A 25885-nucleotide genomic window follows, 5' to 3' on the forward strand; every position below is an offset into this window, starting at 1 on the left:
GAACGGTCCCGTCTTCCAGATGCTGTTAATGCATATTTCATCCATTGCAAATTCCGTCCATATATCCCCCACACAAGAAGATGTTTAAATTGTCAAATGTTCGGACACCGATCAAATACATGCCGGGGAAAACCCACATGTGCGATGTGTGGTGCCCATGAGCACCAAAACCGATAACTGCAGTGCCGCTCAAGTAGTGTCCAAACTGCCACGGGCCACATGTCGCCTTGTCACGAACATGTCAGAAATTTAAACGTGTGACGGAATCCCGTCTGGCCGAGAGCGTACATTTGAAAAAATAAGAGACGCCGACCAGTGAAAAAAGGTTCGTTCTTGACGTTTCGGCTTCCACACGGAAGCATTGTTCACAATCGATTGTGAACAAGGCTTCTGTGTGGAAGCCGAAACGTCAAGAACGAGCCATTTTTCACTGCTCTGCGTCTCTTATTTTTTCAACTGTCAGAAATTTCAAACGAGAAAAAATAATTCAGCTGAAACTCACTAAAAACATCACATTCTCGGAAGCCCGGAAGAAGCTTTCGCTTCTCTCCGGAAGAAGCTAAAGTGACGCAGCATGCCGGGGGCATGGCGGAGTCTCGTCCCATTGGGCACGCAGTTCAGCATCAGTGATGTGCGTCCACTACGGCCCCTCACCAAGCAGCCTCCGGCTGCACCAAACTTTCATGTCCCAGAGGTCAACTTTCGCAGACCTCTGGGAAAACGCAGACACGACTCCACCGTAAGCAATGGATCACTCAGTGGGACCCTCAGCGTCGGAGGCGCTGAGGGAGGCCCTCATAGAGAGGCGGAGACTTCGAGACCGACTTATATCGAAAAGACATCTGCCAGTAAAGGCGCCTGATAAAGGTGGCGGCATCTAAATAACTCCCATTCATCGTCGCTTCCTCACCAAGAACTATGGCTGTATAGAACATTACCCAAGGAACTTCCGAGGTCTACTTAAGAACATAGATGACATATATGAAATACTCACGGAATATCAACCAAGCATACTTTATCTACAAGAAACGCACTTAAACACAACACACACAAACTTTCTAAAGAAGTGCGCAGTATATAGGGAAGACAGGCAAGGCAGTGTGCACTCATCAGGTGGCGTTGCTATTGTGGTGCAGAATTCAATTGGCTCGCAATGTATTTCACTGGCTACTGATTTAGAGGCAGTGGCAATCCGAGCCCTCACTTTTGGCAGAGTAATAACCGTATGCTCCCTATATATCCCCAGATCATCGGCTGTCGACTGATCAACTCGAAAAGCTCATTGATTAGCTTCCCGAGCCATTCCTGTTGATTCGCTATTTTAACGCTCACCACCCATTATGAGGAGGTGCTAGAACAGATTCTCGAGGAGCGCTAATCGAAAAATTCTTGTTGTCATCTGGCTCATGCATATTGAATAGAAAAGTACCACCGTACTTCAATTCAACACACAACTCATATAGACCTTGCTGTTGGCTCCCCATTGCTCTTGGCCGTTACTGAGTGGGCTGTTATTGAAAATTATGGAAGTGACCACTTTCCAATTTCTTTTAAAGTGCAGAAAATATAAACCCGAGGGTAAATAACCCTAGGAAGTTTAAAGAACAGATTGCTTAATGGATGATGTTCCGTGAACTATCAGCATTGCCCTGTTCATTAATTACAGATCTATTTATGGATGAATCTCAATCCCTTATCATACTGCATATAATACACGCTGCACAGAAATGCACCCACAGACATCAGTTAAAGCAGGAAACAAACGAAGACCATGGTGGATTGCGCAGTGCAGGAAACCTCGTCATTACCAAAATAATGCGTGGTCAAAACTCTGCCGTTATCCTACGATTGACAACTACATAAACTTTAAGCGAGTTAAAGCAAATGCCAGGCGTACTCGGCGTATATCCCAACGGGAAAGTTGGCAATCGTTTCTGCCCTCTGCAAATTCTTACACAGATACACATAAAGTGTACAGTAGACTAAACGCACCTAAAGGGCATAGTGCACACCCGATTCCTCTTGTTAGCACTGCTGGTGATACATCGCAGCACCAAGCAAATGCATTATGCAAACACTTCGAATCCACTTGTAGCTCGGCGCATTATACAGATTCCTTCTTGCGACACAAGTTAGCTGAGGAGCGGAAACCAGTTGTAGAAAAAAGGCCATCTGTGGGAGGATAAAATATCAAATTTAGTTTACGAGAGTTCAAGGTTGCTTTAGGCTCATGTGGCAACTGAACAGCAGCAGGCCCTGACAGGGTCACGTATGGAATCCTCAGGCATTGCAGAAACCCTTGAAACTGTGCTTTGCCTGTATAATAAAGTATGGGCTGCTGGGCGACTCCCAAACGCCTGGAAAGAAGCGGTTACGATCCTGGTATTAAAGCAAGGCAAAGGAGCCACACCTGCGGCCAGTTATCGGCCAATTGCCCTAACAAGCTGTTTATGTAAGCTATTTGAAAAAATGATCTCTCGTCGCCTTGTGCGTTTCCTTGAATTCAGCGGTCTTCTTGACCAGCAGCAAGCTGGATACAGGACTAACCGGTCAACCACTGACCAGTTCGTTGCCTTCGAATGTTAGGTAAGAGACGCTTTTGTGCATAAACAGCACTGTTTATCGGTTTTCTTTCATCTGGAAAGAGCATACGATGCCACATGGCGCCTTGGTATAGTCCGTGACCTGTTCGTCTTTGCGATCTCGGAGAATATGCTGTCCACCATTTATATTTATCTGTCTGAACGAACATTCAAGGTCCCTGTAGGAACTTGTTATCCAAGCAGTTTATACAAGAGAATGGTGTCCCTCAAGGCGGCGTTCTTAGCTGCACTCTATTTAGAGTAAAAATGAATTCATTAAAGAGCTTTCTGCCTAGATCTATACCCTACATCGTTTATGTCGACGATGTACAAATAAGTTGCAAGTCATGTGATTTGTCTATCTGTGAGCATCAAATTCAACTAGGAGGAAACAATGTAGCAAAGTGGGCAGACGAAACGGATTTAAACTCAACTCATCAAAGACTGTGGGCGTGCTCTTCACAGAAAACGTGGTATTAGACCTAAACACGGCATCACACTTAACGGGCAGAGTATTGCTGTCCAAAACTAGCACAAATTTGTTGGCGTTATAGTGGACGAAAAGCTTACATTCATCAACCACATTAAGCTGCTAAGACTTAAGTGCATGAAATCAATGAACTTCTAAAGTTGTCTTGTGTTTGGTTTTATGGCACATAGGCCGCCAAGGCCATCATGCACCATGCTCAAGGTATAGAATGCGGTTTCTGTTGGATGTTTAGAAATGTAGAAAATCATCGATGGTGCAGATGGCCTAAAGAGATTGTACTGCCTAATAATAACTGAGACCAAATTTGGAAATGGCTAATGGTAAAAGCCTTAAAGAAGGCCAGGGAGCCTCAGCGGCTATCCTTGGCTCGGCAAGGATCCTGAGGCTCCCAACCAATCAAATAAAAACCTCAGCCTTTTTCTCGGGAATGAGAACGTGGCTGAGGTGTATCATGTAATAAAGCAAACCAATGGTTCATAATTCACAGTTTTTCAGTACGCTTGCTTCTTTAAAAAAACTAAAAACTGAAGGTACGTTAACAATGGCATTATCATTTAAAAGCCGTGTTAGATGAAAAGGAATGCATTCCTTATAAAATTTAGTAAAGTACTTTTTTCTTAGTTTTTCCAGTTTCCACATGACAATAAAATGTGGTAACCGTAAGATCATCTCCGCATTCGCGAACAGGTTTGTCTTGCGTTTTTAGCAGGAAGTTGTGCGTAAGGTGTATGTGGCCTATCCGGAGACGGCATAAAATCACTTCTTTAAAACGTTCCTGGGGCACATATGATTTAAATTCACCCGAAATCGGCTTTACCAGGTGTAGTTTATTATTCACTTCACCGTTCCAAGTCGACTGCCATTTTTCTCTTAATTTATGCTGTACCAAGATCATCAACCCTTAAACATATATTTACTTGTTTTATTTCCTTGCCACTAGCTTTACCAGCGCAGAGTTCTGCCCTCTCGTTGCCTTTTATTCCGACATGACTCGGAACTCAGCAGCGTTTTATGTTTTGTCCCCAAGCTGTGGCTACCACTATCTTGTGTAAGATGTTACCAAGAATCGGAGTGACTGCATTTCTAGAGCGAAGAGCTGTAAGAATACTGAGGGAGTATGTGTAAAAAATACTGTTGGAGAGGTTCTCGTTTTCAATTTTTTTCTATGGCCACACAGACTGCGTAACGTTCCGCAGTGAAGATGGATGAACACTGTGGATGTCGTACTGTTTTTTCCGACTTCTCTCGGACAACTGCGCTTCCTACCTGAACGCCCGTTTTTTAACCATCTGCATAAAACTGCGTAAATCTACGGTATTTTTCCTCGAGTGCAAGGAATTCTTCTGCTATATGTTGTTGTGGAGTTTGTTTTTATAGAACTGTGTAAGAGTGAGATCACAGATTGCAGGAAAATTGTACCATAGAGGCAGTGAATCTCGTCTCCGAGCAATGTCAGGGAATGTATCTAGTACGTGGAGGTTTTGGTAAACCTCTTCAAAACGCAGGAGGAGTGCTTATAGCTAGTGGTTTGTTGTTAAACAGTGTTCTAGATGGGTACTTTGTGACTATGGGGTTACATAGGTGTTTGGGCAAACGGATTTTTAAAATGTATGAGCATGTGAGCATGGTTTTTCTGCCTGTAAGTGACAGTTTGTAGATTTCTACACAAAGACTATTTATGCGCGCCGTCCTGTAAGCACCACAGAAAAGTCGCAAACCTAAATTTTGTATTGGCTCTAGTCGTTTCAGGTACGAAGGCCTCGCTGACCCGTAAACTATACATCCGTAATCTAAGGTAGAGCGTACCACGGAGCGATAAATTTGTAAAATACATGTCCGGTCAGCACCCTGACGTTTACGTGACAATACTTTTAGTATATTAAGCGATCTGGAAACTTTCTTTTTCAGTGCGTTGATCAGGAAACTGAGTTTTTTTTTCAAAGCCTATCCCTAGAAATTTGAGCTCATTTTTTACCGGTATATGTGGTCCATTCAGGTGTATGAATGGGTCGGCTTGTACGCCTTGTTAAAGCAAAAGAAAGAATGGCCACTGTTTTCTGTGTGGAAAACTGTAAACCATTCTGATCTGCCCATGTCACTAGATTATTCATTGTCAACAGTATTTGTCGCTCACATGTTGCTACGTTTGATGATGTGCAGGCTATTTGAAGGTCATCAACTTACACTGAATACAGGATGAACTTTGGGATTATTTTACTGATGGAATTCATTTTTATAATTAACACTGTCGTGCTTATGATACACCCCTGAGGAACCCCGTTCTATTGAACGAAGCTCCTGGACAGGGTTGATTCTAGGCGTACATGAAACGAGCGGTCGGAAAGGAAGTCATTCAGGCAATTCAACATCCTGCCGCGGATACCTAGGTCCGCTAGGTCGCGGAGGATCCCTAACTTCCAGGTTGTATTACACGGTTTCGCCATATCGAAGAAAACGGCAAGACAGTGCTGCTTATGTATAAAAGATTCTCTTATTGCGTCTTCGAGGCACACTAAATGGTCAATTGTTGAGCATGCCTTTTTAAAATCACATTGATGTGTATCAAGAAGTTCACGGGATTCAACTACAAATGTTAGTCTTATATTAAGGACACTTTCAAAAGATTTGGCGAGACAGCTTGTGAGGGCTATCGGCCTATAGCTACAAGAGGAAGTTGGTAATTTTTCGGGTATCCGGGCACTATGACGGCTTTATTCAACTCCTTCGGTATTTTTACTTGTATGAATGTTTTGTCCAACAAATTCAAGAGTGCCTCTAGGGCAGACTAGGAAAGATGGGCGTGCATTTGGTTGTGTATTTGTTCTGGTCCTGGAGCAGTTTTTTTGCCGTCAAACAGTACAGTATTGATTTCTTAGAGAGTGATTCAATTGTTTTATTGCAGGTTTGTACCTCCACTTGTTGGAAGTATTTGTTTTTCGGCAATAGTTTTGTATTCCAAGAATGATTGCGTATAGTGAGATGAACTAGAAACTGCAGCGAAATGTTCGCCCGAAAATATTTGCTTTTCCCTTATGCTTGTTTGTGTGCCGAGTGTTGTCAAAAGAGGAATCGTAAACGGTGAGAAGTTGCCATTTAATTTCTGAACCTGTTTCCACATTTTTTATGTTATTTGATAGCTTATAGACGAATTATAACTTTGCCATGAGGCTTTCTCGGCACTGCGAGGGACGTACCGAGCTTTTGCTCTTGCCTTTTTAAACTTTACGAGGTACTTATGTGTAGGGTACCCGCGAAATTTACCCCAAGCTATATTTTGCTGCTTTATTGCTTCCTTGCAATCTTGTGTCCACCATACCTTGTGGTTTTTTCTAAGCACTCCAGACGACTGAGGAATAGCTAAATGTGCGGCAGTTATGACAGTGGTTGTGAACATTTCATTTATCTGACAAATGCTGAAATTTCCTAAAACTATTTTTTCTAATGTGGCTTCTGCTCTAAAAAGTTGCCAGTCCGCTAAATTAAGTTTCCACTGTCGCGGTATTTTTGGGATTATTTCCTGTGAAGATGTTAAACTGATTAGCACAGGGAAGTGATTGCTGCCATATGGGCTCTCAATGACATCCCATTTAAAATCGTTGAAAACACAAGGTGAATTAAAAGGTAAACCTAGGCAACTCATTTTCCCCGAGGCTGAGGAGTAAATGTGGCCTTTTTTGTATTTAAAAGACATACATTATTTGTGGGGATAAAATCTTCATTTGTTTGGCCCCTAGAGTCGCATTTCTCGCTTCCCCAAAAAGGGGAGTGGGCGTTAAAATCCCCAACTACCAGATATAGCTTTGGAAGTTCATCGATCAGTTCTTGTAGATCATGGACAGTTAGTGGTAAATGTGGAGGAAGATATACGTTACAGATTGTTAATGTTTTGTAGCTGACGATGCCGACTGAAACTCTCTCGTTTTGTTTTGAGTTTGATTTCTTGAGCAGGGACGCCGCTTTGGACGACAATTGCGACGCCGCCCGAGAGTCTATTTTCCTCCTCATGATCGCGTCGGAATGTTTTATAATGTCTCAGGATATTTACATGTTGTGGACCGAGATTCGTTTCTTGAAGGCACAAACCTACAGGCAACATTGACGTTAGGATATTTGTTATGTCACTGTAATTGCTCATTAGGCCTCTACAGTTCTACTGAATTGAGAATCTCATGTTTGTATGCTTTGGGTGGAAATCGAAGAGATTTACTTCAGTTTTGGGCCCGTTATCAGGGCTATGTTCTTTTTCCGCTCAAGAGAGCTGTTCCGCCGCTGCGACGTGGGCGGACTGGGATTTACGGTCATCACCTCAACAGAGGTGCAGGGAGACCGCGGAAAAGCCGCGGGTGTGTTAATATTAGGCCTCCCCCTGCGGGGGGAAGTTCTGCGGGATGCCGACCTTTGGGCTAGCGCTCCCTGTTTTAGAGCTGGCGGGGCACCTGCGCAACGTATGCCCTGTGGGCGGATGGATCTGCCTCAGGCTCATTGTGTGTGGCCTGGGCAGGTGCCGAACGCCGGTGTGCTGGAGTGCCCCGTCGTAACACATCGGCAAAATTTGTTCCTGCTGTGAACAGGAACGTGCCTTGCATCCATTTGAATCACTGACGTGCTTCCTTGAAAGTTATATTTTCTTTTTGTTTTTATGGTTACTATCTCCTTTTCTTTTTTCCAGGTCGGACACCACCTCGAGTACGCGGGGTGATCCCCTCCACACTTCGCGCATTGTAGTGCACCATGGCAGTTCTCTGATTCGTTATCACGTGATGAACATTTGGGACAAGTTTTGCGGCCGCGACAGCTCTGAGAGCCATAGCCAATTTTTTGGCAGTTGAAACAGCGTCCAGGACTTGGGGTAGAGGGTCGTACATTTACTTTCAGATAACCTACTTCAATAGATTCTGGGAGCTGGCTGGAGGCAAAAGTCAGGACTATGTGCTTCGTGGGTATTTCCTTATTATCTTTACGGATGTTTATTCGGCGGACTTCGATAATGTTTTGCACTTTGAGACCGTTCAACGCTTCTTCTTCTGTGAAATTCAAGAAATCGTATTCTGAAATGACTCATTTGACTGTGTTTAGTGATCGATGCGCACTGACAGAGACAGCAATGCCTCCAAACTTCTTCACATTTGCGAGTTTTGAATACTCCTCTTGGTCCCGGATCCGGAGCAATATGTCACCGCTGGCTAGTTTTGTTAGCTTGCAGGCAATGCCAATGGTTTCAGTAAGAGATTTGGTAACTATGAAGGCCGATATTTTTTGTCTGGCCATTCTGCCTCTTCGCCGTGTATCACGTGGTGCTTCGGGAACGTTTCTGGTTTCTTGTTCATGAAATGAGCCGTTACACCGGTCCGCACTATCTTCTCAGGGCGATCATCTTGTGGGGAAGGGGGAGCCATAGAATATATTTGTTTTTCAGTTGTGGTGCCAGCCACCCACCAAGGAACTCAACGAGGGGAAGGGCCAGGAACTTGCATGCAAGCCCTCTCCACACCAGCTGTACACCTCAGTTATAACCAAATATGACGCAACTCAGGGTAGTTGGCCACACAAGGTTGAGCCTAGCCGCCTATGGAAGGTGAGAATAACTGAGAAGGGAGGAGAGGACACGAGAGTTGTAAGAAAGAGATAGGAAAGTGAAAGATAAGGGGAGGGCGGGGAAAGGCGACTGCCGGTTTTCTCCGGTCGGGTCAGGCTGGAGGTGCCGTCTACGTGAAGCTGGGGCCAAAGTGGTCTGTTGTCTCCGCCGAGGGGCCTTAAAGGTCCAAACACTCGGCATCGGCTAAACCACCAGGACCCCCTTTCCGCGGAGACGGCGATGCCACGCACTGCTAGGCGCAGGTACTCGGGTTCGTGGTGATGCACTGTTCACGATCATCCCCCTGCGGGGATGTCCCTGCTTATGCTCGGGGACCCGGGGTGTCGCCACTCACCAACGTTTCCACGCTGCAGACGGCCCCCCTGCGGGACAACCTTCTAAAGATCCTATCCCACCAGTCTTGGGTGCATATCGAGATTGCCTGCCGAGTCTATCACGTATAGACTACGGCGCAGTAGTGTATGAGTCAACACGAAAAAGCACGTTAAAAACGCTCTACGCTGTGTGCCACCTGGGTCAGCGGTTGGCTACTGGGGCTTTCCGTAAAAGCCAAATTGCCAATTTGTACATTCAGGAGGACCGATGGTCACTTGAACGACGACGGAAGTGCATAATTATAGCGTACGCTACGAAGGTATTATCTCATGCCCACCATCCAGACAACGCGCTGTTGCGAAACCCAAACAGTACACGGCTCTTTTCTAACCGAGCGTCTGAAACCCCACCTTTACCCATTAGAGTCGCCACACTTGTCCAAGACATGAACATACCTGTCTCCAACATTCTGGTAACTTCTTCTAAAGACATAATTGCTCCCTGGGAAGTATATCCAATTGACTGCGGCACAACTTTTCGTGAGGTCGGCAAGAATGGGTCACCAACTGGCATCAAACAGCATTTCCTGTCCCTACAAGCAAAATATCAGTGCACAGAGTTTTACACTGATTCCTCAAAGACACCCTCAGTTTCATGTGCAGTTCACAGTTGTGAATTTTCTGAAAGAAAACCAACGAATAGACGCACAAGCATATTTACTGCGGAATGCTGTGCTATTCTGTTGTCTGTTAGATTCATCATGGAAAAGAAAGTCCCAAACGCTGTTATATACTGATATTCCTTAAATATAATTATTTATTTATTTATTTTTATTTTTTTATTTATTGCGGGTGTTAGGCCTCGTCAGGAGACATCCTGTTCTTTTTTAGCCTCTCCTCGCGGACACCATGTATTGTTGTCCGAAATAAATGGAAATAAATATGTAAGGCAAGAGCGTACATGCAGTAATTACATCAACACTCACAAATATGCAACAATGAAATCAATTCAACATAGAATTAAAAGAGTAATTTGATACAACAAATGCAACTATTAAGTCGATTCCATTCCCTGATACTTCAGGGGAAAAAATGTCATTTTGAAGAGGTCTGTTCTACAATATATTTCTTTCACCTTGTTCGTGTGATCTGTAAGCGACGAAATGTAGTTGGGACTCAGCATATACCGACCGGGTTCTATACTTGTTTTGGAATGAAAGATATTGTGAAAGAATATCAGACGAAGGATTTTTCTTCGTTTTCCAAGCGTATCCCAGCCAAGACTGTCTTTTGCAGTTGTTGTCGAAGACAAAGCGGACAGTCATTATCGGTACTCTTTCTAATTTACAAATATTACTCGCTGCCCATGGATCCCACACTGTGCACCCATACTCAAGTAAAGACCGGACAGACGTCTTGTATAACAGGGCTTTTGTTTCAGCAGGCAACCGCTTCGTGTTTATACGGATGAACCGTAAAACTCTGCAGGCTTTAGCTTTATGGTCCTGTCTTCTGGGAAACCCTTTAGACACCCTGTAATGAATTGCCTCTTGAAGTTCCTTAAGTATGCACACACATTGAACCTTAAAATAACAATATGCTGAGTACCTGGTCACTGTGGAATAGCTGGAAATGCAGAAGCTGATAGGCTTGTGGCATCAGGTGCCGAACTGAGTAAGATAGATATAAAACAACTTGCATACCAGGACCTCAGGCCATATATTAGGACTGCAGTTCGCAAAGAGTAGCAGCAGCTTTGAGATCTACAAACAGACAACAAACTCCTCACAATAAAACCATGGATTGGAAGGTATGCCACAGAAAGACAAAAGATTCACAGAACTAGCTCTCTGCAGGCGGAGGATAGAATATTAATACATCACTAACTCACATCTTTTACAGGATACTCCGGCACCACAATGCGCGAGATGTGGAGCCTACACCGCAGTTGTCCACACATTTATCATATGCCCCAGACTGGATACACAAAGACGACAGCAGTTCCCTGAACTTTACACATTTAAAATAACAATTTGCACCCTTCATTATTTTCGGTGATCACCGCATGTTTTCATTGGTAAGGGTTTTTAAATTTTAACTCGTGTAGGTTTCTTGCTAGAGATTTCATATTCAAAGTAACCTAAGCACATCCTCATTACTGATGAGAGTGCTGAGCTTTCCCGTAGCTGCCAGACGCCTCGCCCCTCTTGCTCCAGCAAGGACTGTGGTTGAGGCTACCTGGCTTCGTCCTTCATATATAACTCCTCCTAACAAAAGTTTTTAGGTGCTATACATCACTTTATGGCATTCCATTAGATATTTTGGGCACCCTCTTCACAATCTATAATCATGAACATACTCTATACTCTTAGGCCCTATACGCCTGGCTTTAATTTGATCATCTGTACATATTTTGGCCTGAGTCGACCAAAAGCCGCGTGTTTGGCGCTCTTTGGCCTTAGGTGCCCTTCCGCCATAAAAACCTAGGATCGCCATCATTACGCCATCTAAAGCACGAAACCTTGAAACGAGTCAAGGAACATGCCTGCAGATAATAAAGGGCTCCCATTGGCTGTCTACATATCTGATGTCGCCTGTAAATGGGCTTACAATGCAGTTTTTCGTTGCTGCGGCTCCCGCTGCGTGGAGTATACCCGTTTGCCCCCGATAGTACGTATGTATGTATGTATGTATGTATGTATGTATGTATGTATGTATGTATGTATGTATGTATGTATGTATGTATGTATGTATGTATGTATGTACGTACGTACGTACGTACGTACGTACGTATGTATGTATGTATGTATGTATGTATGTATGTATGTATGTATGTATGTATGTATGTATGTATGTATGCATGCATGCATGCATGCATGCATGCATGTATGTATGTATGTATGTATGTATGTATGTATGTATGTATGTATGTATGTATGTATGTATGTATGTATGTATGTATGTATGTATGTATGTATGTATGTATGTATGTATGTATGTATGTATGTATGTATGTATGTATGTATGTATGTATGTATGTATGTATGTATGTATGTATGTATGTATGTATGTATGTATGTATGTATGTATGTATGTATGTATGTATGTATGTATGTATGTATGTATAAGAAGAAATCAGGTTTATTGAGTCACATTAAATTCGTGAAACTTTATACAGATATAAATGACTTGAAAACTCCTATAATGGCGAACGCACATGACTGAATGCAAAGATAGAAATCTTAAGCATAGAAACAGTCGCTCTTAATTTGACGCCATATTTCGCACATGCCTAACTTTACCCATGTACCCCTGCTGTTCCGACCTACGAAACAGGCATAAGTCATCGTCAGCTAATATGGTACCATTGCTTTCAGAATGCAGGGCTATTACCGTTATTTGTATTTGGCACAAAGAACATATCAAATAACACAACTGAAATTATCTCCAAGCCTCCGCGGTGGCTTAGTGGTTATGGCGCTCGGCTGCTGGCCCAAAAGACGCGGGTTCGATCGCGGCCGTGGCGGTCGAATTTCGATGGAGACGAAATTATAGAGGCCCGTTTGCTGTGCGATGTCAGTGCACGTTAAAGAACCCCAGGTGGACGAAATTTCCGGAGCCCTTCACTACGGCGTCTATCATAGCGTGAGGCGCTTTTAGACTTGTTAAACCCCCATACATAAGACCAGACCAAAATCGTCTCCTTCGCAAAGGATGCTCTTGTTACAATGTTATCAGAAGCCTTGAGGACATCGCTCAGTGATTGGTGCACCTCAATTTATTAATTTCTTTATTGAAATACCCTCAGGCCAATGGTATTTATGACAGAAGGAAGTGATCACACATGTTAGGTGTAAAGTTCTGCTAATTGGTTAATGAATTCAGTCATTTTAAAACTGCGCGAAGCAGGTGGGCGGATAAGACGAGACGCAAACATGACCACACAAAGCACAGACTTCCAACAAGTTTATTGCATGAAAGCAGGAGCCTTATAACGGCCTTCAGCATAACAAAAAAAAACAAGGTATAGTCGTTAGCAAAGTATGCACGAGGCAGCGAGAAACAAAATAACACAGGAATAACAATGACATTTGTGCTTCCAGACCAAATCAGAGCACGGATGTCCCTATCAAAGAATTCAATCTGTTGTCTCGATAATGATAAAGATGGGAAGCTGACGCAGTTGTCGCCCCTTCTGGAGATGTAGAAAGCCTCGTTTACTTGTCTTTCTGTTTTGTCTTTACCGTCGATGCGAATTTTGTCCTTTCCAACCAAGGCGAACAGCTGCTGCTGTCGCAGCTCGTACAGTGCAGGGGAGGATTGCTGCCCGCGCCGGTGCGCATAAATCGTTGATGTTCTAGAGCACGCTCATCAAAACAGCAGCCAGTTGGTCCTCTGCAAGACCGGCCGCACGACAGGGGTATCCCGTAGATCACGTCGGAAATGCACTTTGAGAATTTAGGCTGATACTTTATCTTGCACAAGTTAACATCCCGTTTTTCTTTGTTGAATGGGTGGCACACCTTCTTGAGTTTGCAGGGGTCGAAAAAACGACACGAATCTCGCACCTTCCTGCGACCATCCTTGGTGAGAAAATGATAATGACATGACAAACGGTGGTTTTTGGTCTGAGCGTTGATGTTTCATTCTGACGTTTTAAGCTTCTGAAGCAAGCTTTCGAATGCGCTGCGAATTAGGTGGTGCAGGTGACCGGCAGAGAGCAGACGCTTGGCTCGACAGTGAAAACTGGAAGAAACTGTGTGTACACGGAACTTCTGTAGATCAGAAATGCAACTATAGACGGATACAACTTATGTCTGCAGTGAAGCTCCGCCCACATTCAGGACCACCGCACATATTTCACCCACGACAAAATATATTCCGTCGTTAAAACTTCTCTTGTAACCTTAACAAGAAGCTAATCTTGAGAAAAAAGTTAAAAGCTCTACAATTTTGATGCCTGACTTGGTTGGTAAAGTCAAAGATTAAAACGCAGATCTTTACTTTTGTGACTGGCTAGCGGAGTAATACAGTAGTCCGCAGACCGTGGCGCAGTGTTAAAACTGCTGTTTTTTTCTTGTATCTTACTGTAGACATGACCATTCCTCTTTTCACAGGCTCCGAATGAGCGCTCTTCTAAGGTGAAAATATTTCTTCGACCTTGGATTATACTATCAACAAACGTGGGCGCCGCTGAAATGAAGTTGGAGATCAAAAACTGAATGCGGTTGTCTCTTGTCATATGATAGGTAAAATTCAAACTTTGCCCCTCTGAGGAGGAGGCTTTTTGGATATTAGTAACAACAATGTCAAGGTCATTTGTAAAATAATGCTTAAAATCCCTAAAAAGTGTTCAACATAGTGGAAGATATATAGCACTGGGAATTTAGAAAGCACTTTTTCTAAGCGTCTATCAAAAGCACTCATAAAAATGAACCAATACAAAACCAGAAGAACCAATACAAATACCAGATTTTTGCACGCAAAACTGCCCGTCATGGAACCCGGATGTGGAGCTTTGGGAAAAACTGCAAAGCTGAAAAAAATGCTCTGTACCAATACCCGCTGAATTTTGAAAGGTTGTTTCGTTATGCTCTCAACTGCTTTCTCTCATGGCTTTAAACTGACCGTCGTGCTCTAGTGAATAGAAAAGTTCTTACACGTCAACGATAAAAGCCGTAGTGGCGGAGGGCATTCCTTTTTCCAGAGCCTGCCCTAGGTCCTTCGAGCTGCGGATGAGGTAAGGGCCTTGTCCCAGGATTTGGTCGAGATGGAGTCATTCGAGCAGTGGAGAACAAGGCTAAATATCCTTTCAAATTACAGCTGGTATTAGTATGGAGAATTTTTGTTTAGCTTTTGTAGTTTTACCTAAACTCCACAGCCATATTCCATGACGGGCAGTTTTGTGTGCAAAAATGCGGTATTTGTATTGGTTCTCTCGCTCCTCTGCAGCGTGACATTTTTATGGGCGTTTTCTAAAGACACTTGGAAAAAAGCTTTCTAAATTCACAGTGCTACATGTCTTCCGTTATGAAATGACAAAGGTCAACCATACTCTCAAACTTCATTTCAGCGGTGCCCACGTTTGTTGCTGGCATAACCCAAGGTTTCACCTTGCAAGAGCGCTCATTCTGACCCTGTGCAACGAGGCATGATCATGTCTGCAGTAGGATACAACTAAAAAAAAACAGCAGTTGTTCACACGAACCACGGTCCACGGCGTACTGAATTACTCTGCTAGCCAGTTACAATAGTAAACAATATCAGCGTTTTAATTTTTAACTTTATTAAACAAGCCAGGGTATGAGAATTCTAGAGCTTATAACTTTTTCATCGTGATTAGCTTCTTGTTTACGTGAAAAGAGGACTTTTAACAACGAACTTTTTTTTTTGTCATGGAGGAATTCTTAGCGCCCCTCCTGAATGTGGGCGATGCTTCTGCGCAGACTTAAGTTGTATCAGACTATAGTTGCCTTTCTGCTCTACAGAAGTTCCGTGCACACAAGGTTTCTTCCAGTTTTCACTGTCAAGTCGAGCGTCTGCTCTCTGCAGGTTACCTGCTCCACCTAATTCGCAGCATGTGCAAAAGCTTGCTTCAGAAACTTTATACGTCAGAATGGAAACATCAACGCTCAGACCGAAAACTGCCACTTTTTATTATGTCATATTATCATTTTCTATCTCACAACATTAAGATGGTCGCAGGAAGGTACCAGATTAGTGTCGTTTTTTTCACCCCCTGCAAACTCAAGAAGGTGTGCCCTCTACTGAACAAAGAAAAAGAGGATGCAAACTTGTGGAAGAAACACCATCAGTGCAAATTCTCGAAGTGCAATTCCGACGTAATCTACGAGATACCTCTGTCGTGCGGCTGGTCCTACAGAGGACAAACTGGCTGCTGTTTTAACGTGCGCGCTCTAGAACATCAACGATCCTTGCGCACCGGCACGGGAAGCAATCCTCCCCTGCTCTGTAGGAGCTCCGACAACAGTAGCTATTCTGCTTTGTTGGAAGAGATAAAATTCTTATCGAAGGCAACGAAAAAAATGAATAGATAAGTAAACGAGGTTTTCTACATCTCCAGAAGGGGTGACAACTGCGTCAGCTTCCCATCTTTATCGTTATCGAGACAACAGATTGAATTTCTTGGTGGGGACATAAGTGCTCTGTATTCGTTTTAAAGCGCACGAGGCATTGTCATTCCCTTGTTATTTTGTTTGCCGCTGCCTCGTGCACTCTTCATATAAGATTATGCGTTGTTTTTTGTTATGTTGCAGGCCGTTAATTATAAGGCTCGTGCTTTCACGCGATAAACTAGTTGGAAGTCTGCGCTTTGTGTGCTCCTGTTTGTGCCTCGTCTTGTCCTCCCGTCTTCTCGCAGTTTTAAAATGACTGATTATAGAAAATTTCACTTACAGGCATGAATGCCTCTTTCTTTCTTCATATGCTAGATGAAAAGATCAGGAACTTTGCTGCAATCCTGGTTAAGCTCTGTGTGCTGAGGAATTTAGAATATGTGTGATTGGTAATGAAGTCAGTGACTTGAAAAACGGTTTCAGTATTTTGAATTAGACGAATGAAAGAGTGAAGGAAGGTTTTCGTATGACAGAAAGTCATTCTTGCTCTTAGTGCCTGATTTTGATCCTATACAAGAAAAGAGCACAGAAAAGCATCATTGCAGCAGACAAGAATAACGAAGCCCAGAAAAAGTTTAAGACGAGAGGTGCGAGACTGTACCTGCAGTGAGCTTTTTGTTGAAGTTAGGCTAGCGTTACCTAATGATCTTCGCGCTAGTGCGAAGGTAACTGATGGCAAACAGATGATTACGGCACTGGACCACGAGGAGTGTACTACGTTATTATAATCATATTAAATGTCTGAAATTTTAGACCGGTGCCCGTGTGTGAAATAGCCGCAGACATCTTTATCACCATTGCCCAAGACAAATACGCGATATATATGTCCAGTAGTTTTTGGGAGATACTTGTAAGAAAGTTGAGCATCTTGGCAAAAAAGAAGTTATGCTTAGAAGATATTTGTTTAACGCAACGATGTACGGAAAGAAAGCAAAATTTCATGTGCTCTACTGTTTGCCCTTGAAAAAGAGTTCTACACCATGTTTTAATGTATGATCTGGACAGTAATCCCTACACTTAGTTCATTTAGGTTTTTATGCTTCAATAATACAATCGTGTACCTTAGTAGTAGAGTGTAAGCCCAAACAGTTCAACCTCGCACAGCCACCAGGGAATTTTACAAAAAAGAGTATTTCAGCCAGGGTAAGTTCAAAATGTTTTAATTATGGGAATTACTGAAGTGGAGAAACGCTGTATCTGTCCCTAATGCGGCTTGTGACAACAATTGCCATCTGAAAAGTGATTTTTGGTGATGAAATACTCCTGGAAAAAGGTCCGTTGTAAACTCCAGTTTACTGTCCGGGTAACACACAAAAACAAGGCGGAAAAGTAAGCTCATACGTGACGTAACGCGCGGAGGGTTTGGCCCCAGTTCATTTAGATGATACTATAAAGCGATGTGGAATAAGATTTACGACAATGTGCAGCGCGGACACGTTATTCCAGTTGATGTTTGACTAATTAAAATCGGCCCGTATAACAGCTTATGTATACGACTTGCTACTTTAGCTTGAAACGTACCCAAATTTTTCAGTATCAAAGTGTCAGCACATCCTTGCCAATCAATCACACCGATAAGTATCAGCTGTTAAAGTCAAAGAAGAACCCAGATAATTTCAGTCTTAAAACCGTCGCGGTGGCCTAGTGGTTTGATAATCCGCCGAGCATACGGGAGGTGCGGGGCTTGATCCACAGTGCCGCCAGGTGCCCACCGGCTATGCAATGGGTACAAGCTTCCCCTGGCCTGGTTCTCGGCTTAAACAGGGTGAAATGCATGTAAAATTTATCTTTGACCCCACCTTGAGCAAAACAAACATACCTTGCTCTTTGGCTGCAGATTCCCTTGCATCTTCAGTTTGCATTCAGTTTGATTTCAGTTTGCATTGGAGTGCGCTGCTTTATTACAAATGCGAGGCCACTCATTCCTGAGGGGCGCTCATGACGAAAAGTTTCCTTATGACTAGGCACGGTAACTGCATTCTTTATAACACCATGAAGCTAGCTCACTATACAATAGATTCCTTGAAAAAGAAGCTGCTCATGTTCCCCCTCGGCAGCGGTTCTCGGACTGTCTTTGCGCGGCATGAGTATGAGGGTGTTACTCTAATGCCCCTCACTCGGATATGTACGCCTGCCGAAGCGCCAGCCAAACTACCTGGTTACGTATACAAGGGGAAGCACTTGATCATATGAACAGCTCCTGCCTTTTGAGCCGAGAAATTTTGGAGGCCGCTGTCATGAATGCAGCCATTAATTTCACTGCTGAACTGAATACTTGAAAATCAAGGCTGATGCTATAAAGCCATTGAATGGCAACGTTTATTCGTAAACCCGTATAAGAGACTGCAGGCTCCTTTAAAACATTTTGGCCTTTCGATGGCTGCAGTGTCATTAGCAGTGTCCACGTGCTGATTGCTTGCTTCTGAAAGCCTTGTGCGCACCACGTCAAGAGGGCGAGGTGAACAACAGAACCAGAGAATGCTCAGCCGTAGAACCCACGCCCGTAGCCGCCGAATCCACCGAAGCCGCCGCGGCCGAATCCACCGTAGCCTCCTCCAAAGCCACCGCGTCCAAATCCGCCGTATCCTCCTCCAAATCCGCGGCCGAAGCCACCACCGAAGCCACGCCCGAAACCGCCGTAGCCATACTGGGCGGCGGCGAAGCTGCACAGGGCCAAGAGGACAACAAGGGCGAAGAGGAAGGGCTTGCTGCTTGCGGAAACCATGGCGGCGTTTGGCGTCGTTAAGGTGAAATTCTGGAATAGAAGCAAGAGGGGACCAACGTATGTTCTGAATTACTGAGACTTACCGAAGCCTTACTGCTCCCGCAGACTAACTTTGTGCATGAAGAGGCCCGAACAGTGGCAGTCACACTCTCTTTGGTGCCGCAGGGCTGTCTTGCTTTTTATGCTAAGCTTCTTTGCACACCTTCGGATCAGTGGTAATAGAAATGGCACTACGTGTAGTGGTTGCAAAGCCAACTTCAAACCACTTACTAAAGCATCTGTTCGGGCTTGTTGGTCAGTGATTATGGTTGAACAATGCAAACTACGTTGCTGCTTCTGAATCTTAAGATAGCAGACTTGCCTTACACGGTGTGTTGAGTGCAGTAAAGTACACGCTATTCCTCAATCACACGAGCCTGGTGGTCTGAGCATTCGCCTCGCATGCGTGAGGCGCGGGGTTTGATCCCCAGTGAGGCCGGGTGCCCACCGGTGATACAATGGGTACAAGCTTCCCCTGGCCTGGTGCTCGGCTTAAAAAGGGTGAAATGTTTGGAAAATGGGTCTTTGAGCCCCCCTTGAGTAAACGAAAATACCTTGTGCCATGGCGCTCTTTGGCCATAGATGCACTATCTTCAGTTTGCATTCAGCATTCGCCGCTCATAGCATTTTGCAAACCCGCCTGAATAGCTAAATGTTTTACTTGCACGGGAAATTTTTCTACGGCTATTCCTGAAAATTTCCAGCTTTAGGTGGTTCATAAGTCGAAGCAGAATTTCTCCGAACGAAATTGCATTCATTGATAAACAGAAGAAAAGAATGACGTTTGTCCAATCCCAAGTCGTTTCCTGAGGACGCGCTTTATAATTTTGATTAGGCGAATAGTTGGTTATTTATTGATTTATTTTACCATTTTGTTAGTTATTTAGCTTACATATTAATAAGTTAACTCAATAATTACCGAATTCGAGGCACACCATTGAAACAAATAAAAAGCTATTTGCTAACTGCGAGCTATATGTCAGCGTGAAAACCGCTCGGTCTTCGAAATTGGTAACCAACTGTGGTGTGGCACAAGGATCCATACCAGGTCCTGTCCTCTTTTTGTGTTATAATAATGGCCTGCCCTCTTACTCATCGGAAGGCTGTATCTTTTAAGCAGACGACATTAACGTTTTTGTAAGAGCCAATAGTGAACATGGCCTCTTCACGAAAGCAAGCGATATCTTAGCTAAGCTTTTAACCTGGGTAGAACACTACCATCTATGAGCCAACCAATAAAAAATTATGTCGTTTGCGCAGCAAAGAATCCATCCCAAGCTATTACTGCAAGCATTTTGTTTGATACTCACAAGCTACAAAGTGTTAACCACACACCGTTTTTAGGAGCACAATTAGACAGAAAACTTCAGTGGCACAAACATGTTCAAGAAATAACTTTAAATATCTACCAAAAATTTACACTTTTTTGCGAACTACGCTCCCTGTTTTTGATCAAAACCCTTCTTACCTTCTGTTATAGGCTCATTCACCCTCATGTTACATATGCAATAAGTGTTTACCGTTTAACATATCGTAGCACCTTCAAAATACTCCCCTACGGAAAATCTTATTCCTAAACAGGCAACTTTAAGTTAAGTTTGCTTATTTTTTACTCATTGTACAACCTTTTCAACATCTTAATTAAGTACCACGTTTTGATAATACTTCACAAACTGATTCATAAGTCCCTGCTTGTCCTTCAGTAATAATGACAAACAGTACCAGCAAGTACTAACTGCGAACAATGTCTACCACAAATTTGACTGTACTCAGCATAAGAACAAACTGCAGATTATATTCATTTTCTTTAATAGCGACGCACTTATGGAACAAGTTACTAACTAGCATTATGTTAACAACAATTTTCCGCTCAAATAAAACCACACTACGAAAACAGGCTTCGACTTTACTGCGGGACCACAATAAGTAACTATTGCGTTTTGTAGTAACCAGCATGTACTTTCTTTTATCGCTGCTGAGTATTCAACGAAATTTATGTTTATGTATTTCTCTTTGTGTTCATTTCATGTTGTGTATTACTCAGGCTGACAAAAAAAAATCCTAATCAAAAGACCCCTTCCACAACTCAGATGGAGTACTGGGTCACATCTGTATAAAATCATACATGTACCTGTCTTCTGTCAATAAACTTTGATCGATTGATTGATTGCAACATGAAAGAGCACAACAGGATCCCAATAGCGTGATACTTTTGGATTACATGCCCTAAAAGTACAATTTTAATATGTGGTTTTCAGAAGGGAGCCTCGATTTATAATTTTAAGCGGGATGATTAGCGCTGCATTAAGCCAGCAGTGTATTTAGCCGTAAGAATGGTCCTCCTCTGTCGGCCCATACCTGTCAGCAGTTCCGGCATGACTTTGTATCACAAAATATGCTGTTAAAAAGCTGCCCGTTGAAACGGGTGCCGCCCACGCAAACTCACCTCCGTCTTTGGTCTCTGCTTGCCTCGGGGTGTTCTGGTGATTGACCGGACTGTGGGGGCTGCTTTTATAGTGGAGGCGGCAGCGGCGAATGGCCCGGCACGAGACCGCGCGCCCACCGGGGCCCGCTCCTAGCCGTGCCAAGGCCAGCCGCCACAGGGGAGGGGCAACGGCTGCGAGAGGAGCTTCCCTCGCTCACTTCTCGCGGCATTTTTTTTTGTCGACTTCACGAGCTAATATCGCTGCGCCTCTCTGAGCTGCTCTCATTTTGATACGTGCGGAGAAATTACGTTCCAGGCTCCGTCGCTAATGCGTAAATGGATTCATATCCCTTGTAGCTGCATTGTCAGCTACTGCAGCTTTAGGCAGCTAAGTAAAAGGAAAAGAAATGCAGACTATTTGCATTGCACTGCCTTAAAAAAAAGCGCTGCATCATAACCACAAAATGTTTAAGATTTCAGAATAGAGTTTCGCCTTGCACTTGTCCGTGTCCCACATGATGAACTTATTGATAGGCTGTTCGAACTTGGCATAAACACAAATATTGTACGGTGGATGCAGGCTTATCTAACTAACAGAACCCAGTTCGTGGAATTAGATGGCGCCAAATCAGACGTCCTGGGAGTGCCCTCGGGAGTCCCTCAGGGGTCTGTGCTTGGTCCCTTGTTATTTTTATGCTACGTCAATGATATTGCAGTATCTATTCCGCCCCCTGTTAAAGTCCGGCTTTTTGCGGATGATTGTTTAATTTACTCTGTCATTTCAAACCAAGAAGACCAGTTACTATTAAATTCGGCATTGAGCACTATCAACCAATGGTGCACATTATCCAGAATGGAAATCAATTATGCAAAAACTTCATTTCTTACAATTTCCAATAAAACGAAAAATATATTTTCTTTTGATTATGAAATAAACGGGCACTATATAACTCGAGTCGACCATTTCAGATATCTAGGCGTCACTATAACTTCAAATCTAAACTGGCATACACACATCAATAACATATGCTCAAAGGCCGAAACAAAATTGTGGTTCATAAGAAGAAAACTGAAGCTTGCTTCCACAAAAGCAAAACTAACAGCTTATCTCACACTGGTACGACCGACACTGGAATATGCAAGCGTAATATGGGATCCACATCAGAAAAACCAAATTGACAGGATAGAAAAAGTTCAGCGAAGGGCGGCTCGATTCATTCTGTCCAAATATAGATCTACAGATTCAGTGACTGACATGCTTCATGAACTAAACTTGCCTCAACTTTCAAAGCGAAGGAAAGTTGCCAGGCTGAAAATGTTTTATCTGCTATATACTAACCACTTCAATTTAAACATAAGCGTTTACATGACACAACGTTCCTCTAGAGCTGTGAGATCTTCTCACAAAAATCAGGTCACACCCATGACGGCCAGAATCAATTCATTTAAATACTCCTTCTTCCCCAGAACCATAGATGAATGGAATTTCTTGCCCCAGGACCTTTTACAAGCAGATAATCTACACCAATTTGAAACTTATCTGTCCCGTTATTTAAGCCTATAGAAGCCATTTGTCTTTGCTGTCAATCATTATGTTCTTCACCTGCGGTTCCGATCCTCGGTGGTCTGAAACTGAGTGTATTATTTTGAACATTAACCTACATCAGGCACTTGTGGCTTTATCTGCTGGCAAAATAATTGATTTTAAGTTGTATAAATTTTGTACTTGTGGCTTTGTGTACTTGTGGCTGTGTGTACGTATTCAATTGTATGCATCCACCCTGTAACGGCCTTACGGCTGACAGTATCAATAAATAAATAAATAAAAAAATCAAGGGAGACATCATGAGAACGAAAGTATCGCCGCAAAGAAGAAGATTGCCCAGCCATAAGTGTTTCTACCGTGAAGGCGCAACCGCTACCGTTAAAAAAAACAACTAACTATTCTTTTATTTCGTTAAAATAAATGTGATGTAGGTGCTCTAGGACATTCACTTTGTATAAATTTGTGTATCTTCGTTAGTCTTGCTGATTGTGCTGGGTTCAACCAGAGGTTAAATTTGATTTGATTAATGGGGAAGAATTGCGAAAGCATGCGCCCTTTAACCCCCCTCTTAGGTATTAATGACCAGCGCATCAAAGACTTTCGTTATATCCAAAATTATTACTTTATCTAAATTTTTCGTTATATCTGAGTCGTTTCTCTCTCCCACCTCTCACATACCAGACGAAAGGGGAATTTCCCTCTCTATTTTGCCACCTGTCAATTGGGGCAAGTGGCTCTTTCTTTAATTAACCCCCGGACACGAAGGGTTCTTCGCTAGCGAGGTACTTTATCCAAATGCAAATTCGGTTCGCATGTTCGTCGTTTTTCACTTCAATTTCGGTTTTCACATTAAATGCGCAACTGATGGAAGTTGTCGAAGACGACAACATGCAAAGCACAGTACGAGAGGCATTCAGTTTAGCACAGGGGATGTTGGGCTGCGGCGAAAGTCAAAAAGTATCGCGCCGGAGTCAAATCGCATCGCGGCGATGCCGCAGTGATCTGCTGCAGTGTTAAGCTACCGGATCTGTCCGCGCAGCCCCGGGTTCGGAACCCACTAGCGACCGTAGAGTGTTTTGTTTTAGTTTATGTGTGCTACGCGGCTTCATCCCCAGAAATGACGGCTTATTCGCAAGCGAGGCACTTAGTGCTAGCACACTGAAACAGGCCGGCCAGGACCTAAGTGTGCAGTTTTGAGGCGCATGTGCCTTGCACGCGCCTGAAGAGAGGGATAACAGAATGCTCAAGCGGTCTACAGCTTCGCACTCGTGACAACAGTTCCTATACAAGAGTAGTTTCTGCTAAGTCCATCTATCACCGGTGCTCAAACTGTCGGGCCTCTGTGAGGAAGCCTCAGAGCCGCGCACAGTTTTAATCGCAGCTGCCGTGAAGGTAACCAATATACATGCAACTGTATAAAGAACAAAAGGACTGCTCATTGAGATGTTCATTTAGCTCAAATTACATGAAAATAAATTGCCGTTCGGCCCGAACACGTCAGTGGTTCTACGTAGTTTTCCAGCTGTTAAAAGCCTAGCCAGTTTAAGAAAAGTCATTTGCGATAATACTGGAGAACGTAAACCATTTGAGTTATATATCAAATGTTTAGAGGAAGGAGACAGGGTCAATGAGATGCTAACAATTGTTCATGTTTGCTGGCAGACTCGTTGACCCTGTGCATTCCAGGACCGTGCGCACCCGACGGAACGGATCCTTTGTACTTTTCATGGATTGTAAGGGCGTAGTAAATAAATTATTTTCAATAAAAGAGACGTATTCATTGCTTAGATGGGATCGCTTGTTTAACATTTTTGAAAAAGCTCTGGATTCGTGCCAATGTCTGTATGTATGTCGCCGATATTTTGTGTACGATTCGTTCGCGATGCTACGACTCAATCACCTAAACCCTCCTACTAAGCCCTGCTAACGCTCCATTTTCCCATATATTCCAATCCAGTTTCACATGAGCAAGAAAATTACAATGCACTATATGTTTAAAAGGTGTGTCAATCTAAAGCGGCTTCTATCTTTGATTGTCACGAGCTGTTTTGAAGGAACTATTATCCGTCGATAAATCACTAAATAAAAACTTGAGTGGACACTTAGGTTCCGCCTTCTGGGTATGGCGCGATAGCCCTGACGAATAATAATAATAATTGGTTTTTTGGGGAAAGGAAATGGCACAGTATCTGTCTCATATATCGTTGGACACCTGAACCGCGCCGTAAGGGAAGGAGTAAAGGAGGGAGTGAAAGAAGAAAGGAAGAATTAGGTGCCGTAGTGGAGGGCTCCGGAATAATTTCGACCACCTTGGGATCTTTAACGTGCACTGACATCGCACAGTACACGGGCGCCTTAGCGTTTTTCCTCCATAAAAACGCAGCCGCCGCGGTCGGGTTCGAACCCAGGAACTCCGGATCAGTAGTCGAGCGCCCTAGCCACTGAGCCACCGCGGCGGGTCATAGCCCTGATGGATTAATGCCCATTTTTGCGGAATTGGTAATTCTCGACTTTACATTTATAGATTGCTGGGGAGTCCTCATACCACTCCTGCCATAGTGGCGCATCGGTTAAGTGATGCGCCAATGCCCTGGGATGGCAGGTGCGGCCATCGGTGGGGCTTGTGAGACCCCGGTTGACATTCTCGTAATTACTCCCTTATTAACATGCATTGCTTTGGAACTTATCAGCTGACCACATTTCTGCGATTGGGATGAAAGTGAAAATAAACGAGCAGGTATTCTGCAATGTCGCTTTCGTGCAAACAACACAGTGTATCTTGCTAAACAACGCAAGGGCTCGAAGCCAAACAAGGAAGGGAGAAAATACAGTGGTGAACTAACAACAGAATGGTTTTTTCAGGACACCAGTGCTTAAGTACATGCTTGTATCACAGAAAAAAAAAAACAGAAAAAAAATAAGAGATAAAAGCATCAAGTTCCACAAGCCTAATCATTCTGAGTGTGTGGAAGTTTGTCGATGCACATTATCTAGGGTAGCAAGTCTTCGTGCTCGTTGAATACTAGGCTAGG

At 43.5% G+C, this 25885-nt stretch overlaps 1 long non-coding RNA gene across 1 annotated transcript; it reads right to left on the bottom strand.

Annotated features, from left to right (window-relative positions):
• Positions 1-18407: 18407 nt before the first annotated feature.
• On the bottom strand, positions 18408-21464 carry LOC144127883 (uncharacterized). The gene is made up of 2 exons (XR_013313604.1): positions 21329-21464; positions 18408-18873 (listed from the first exon to the last, which is right to left on the bottom strand). It is a non-coding gene; the product is annotated as an uncharacterized LOC144127883 (long non-coding RNA).
• Positions 21465-25885: the final 4421 nt, after the last annotated feature.

The sequence above is a fragment of the Amblyomma americanum genome, chromosome 4, assembly GCF_052857255.1.
Source record: "Amblyomma americanum isolate KBUSLIRL-KWMA chromosome 4, ASM5285725v1, whole genome shotgun sequence".
NCBI classification, from domain to species: domain Eukaryota; kingdom Metazoa; phylum Arthropoda; class Arachnida; order Ixodida; family Ixodidae; genus Amblyomma; species Amblyomma americanum.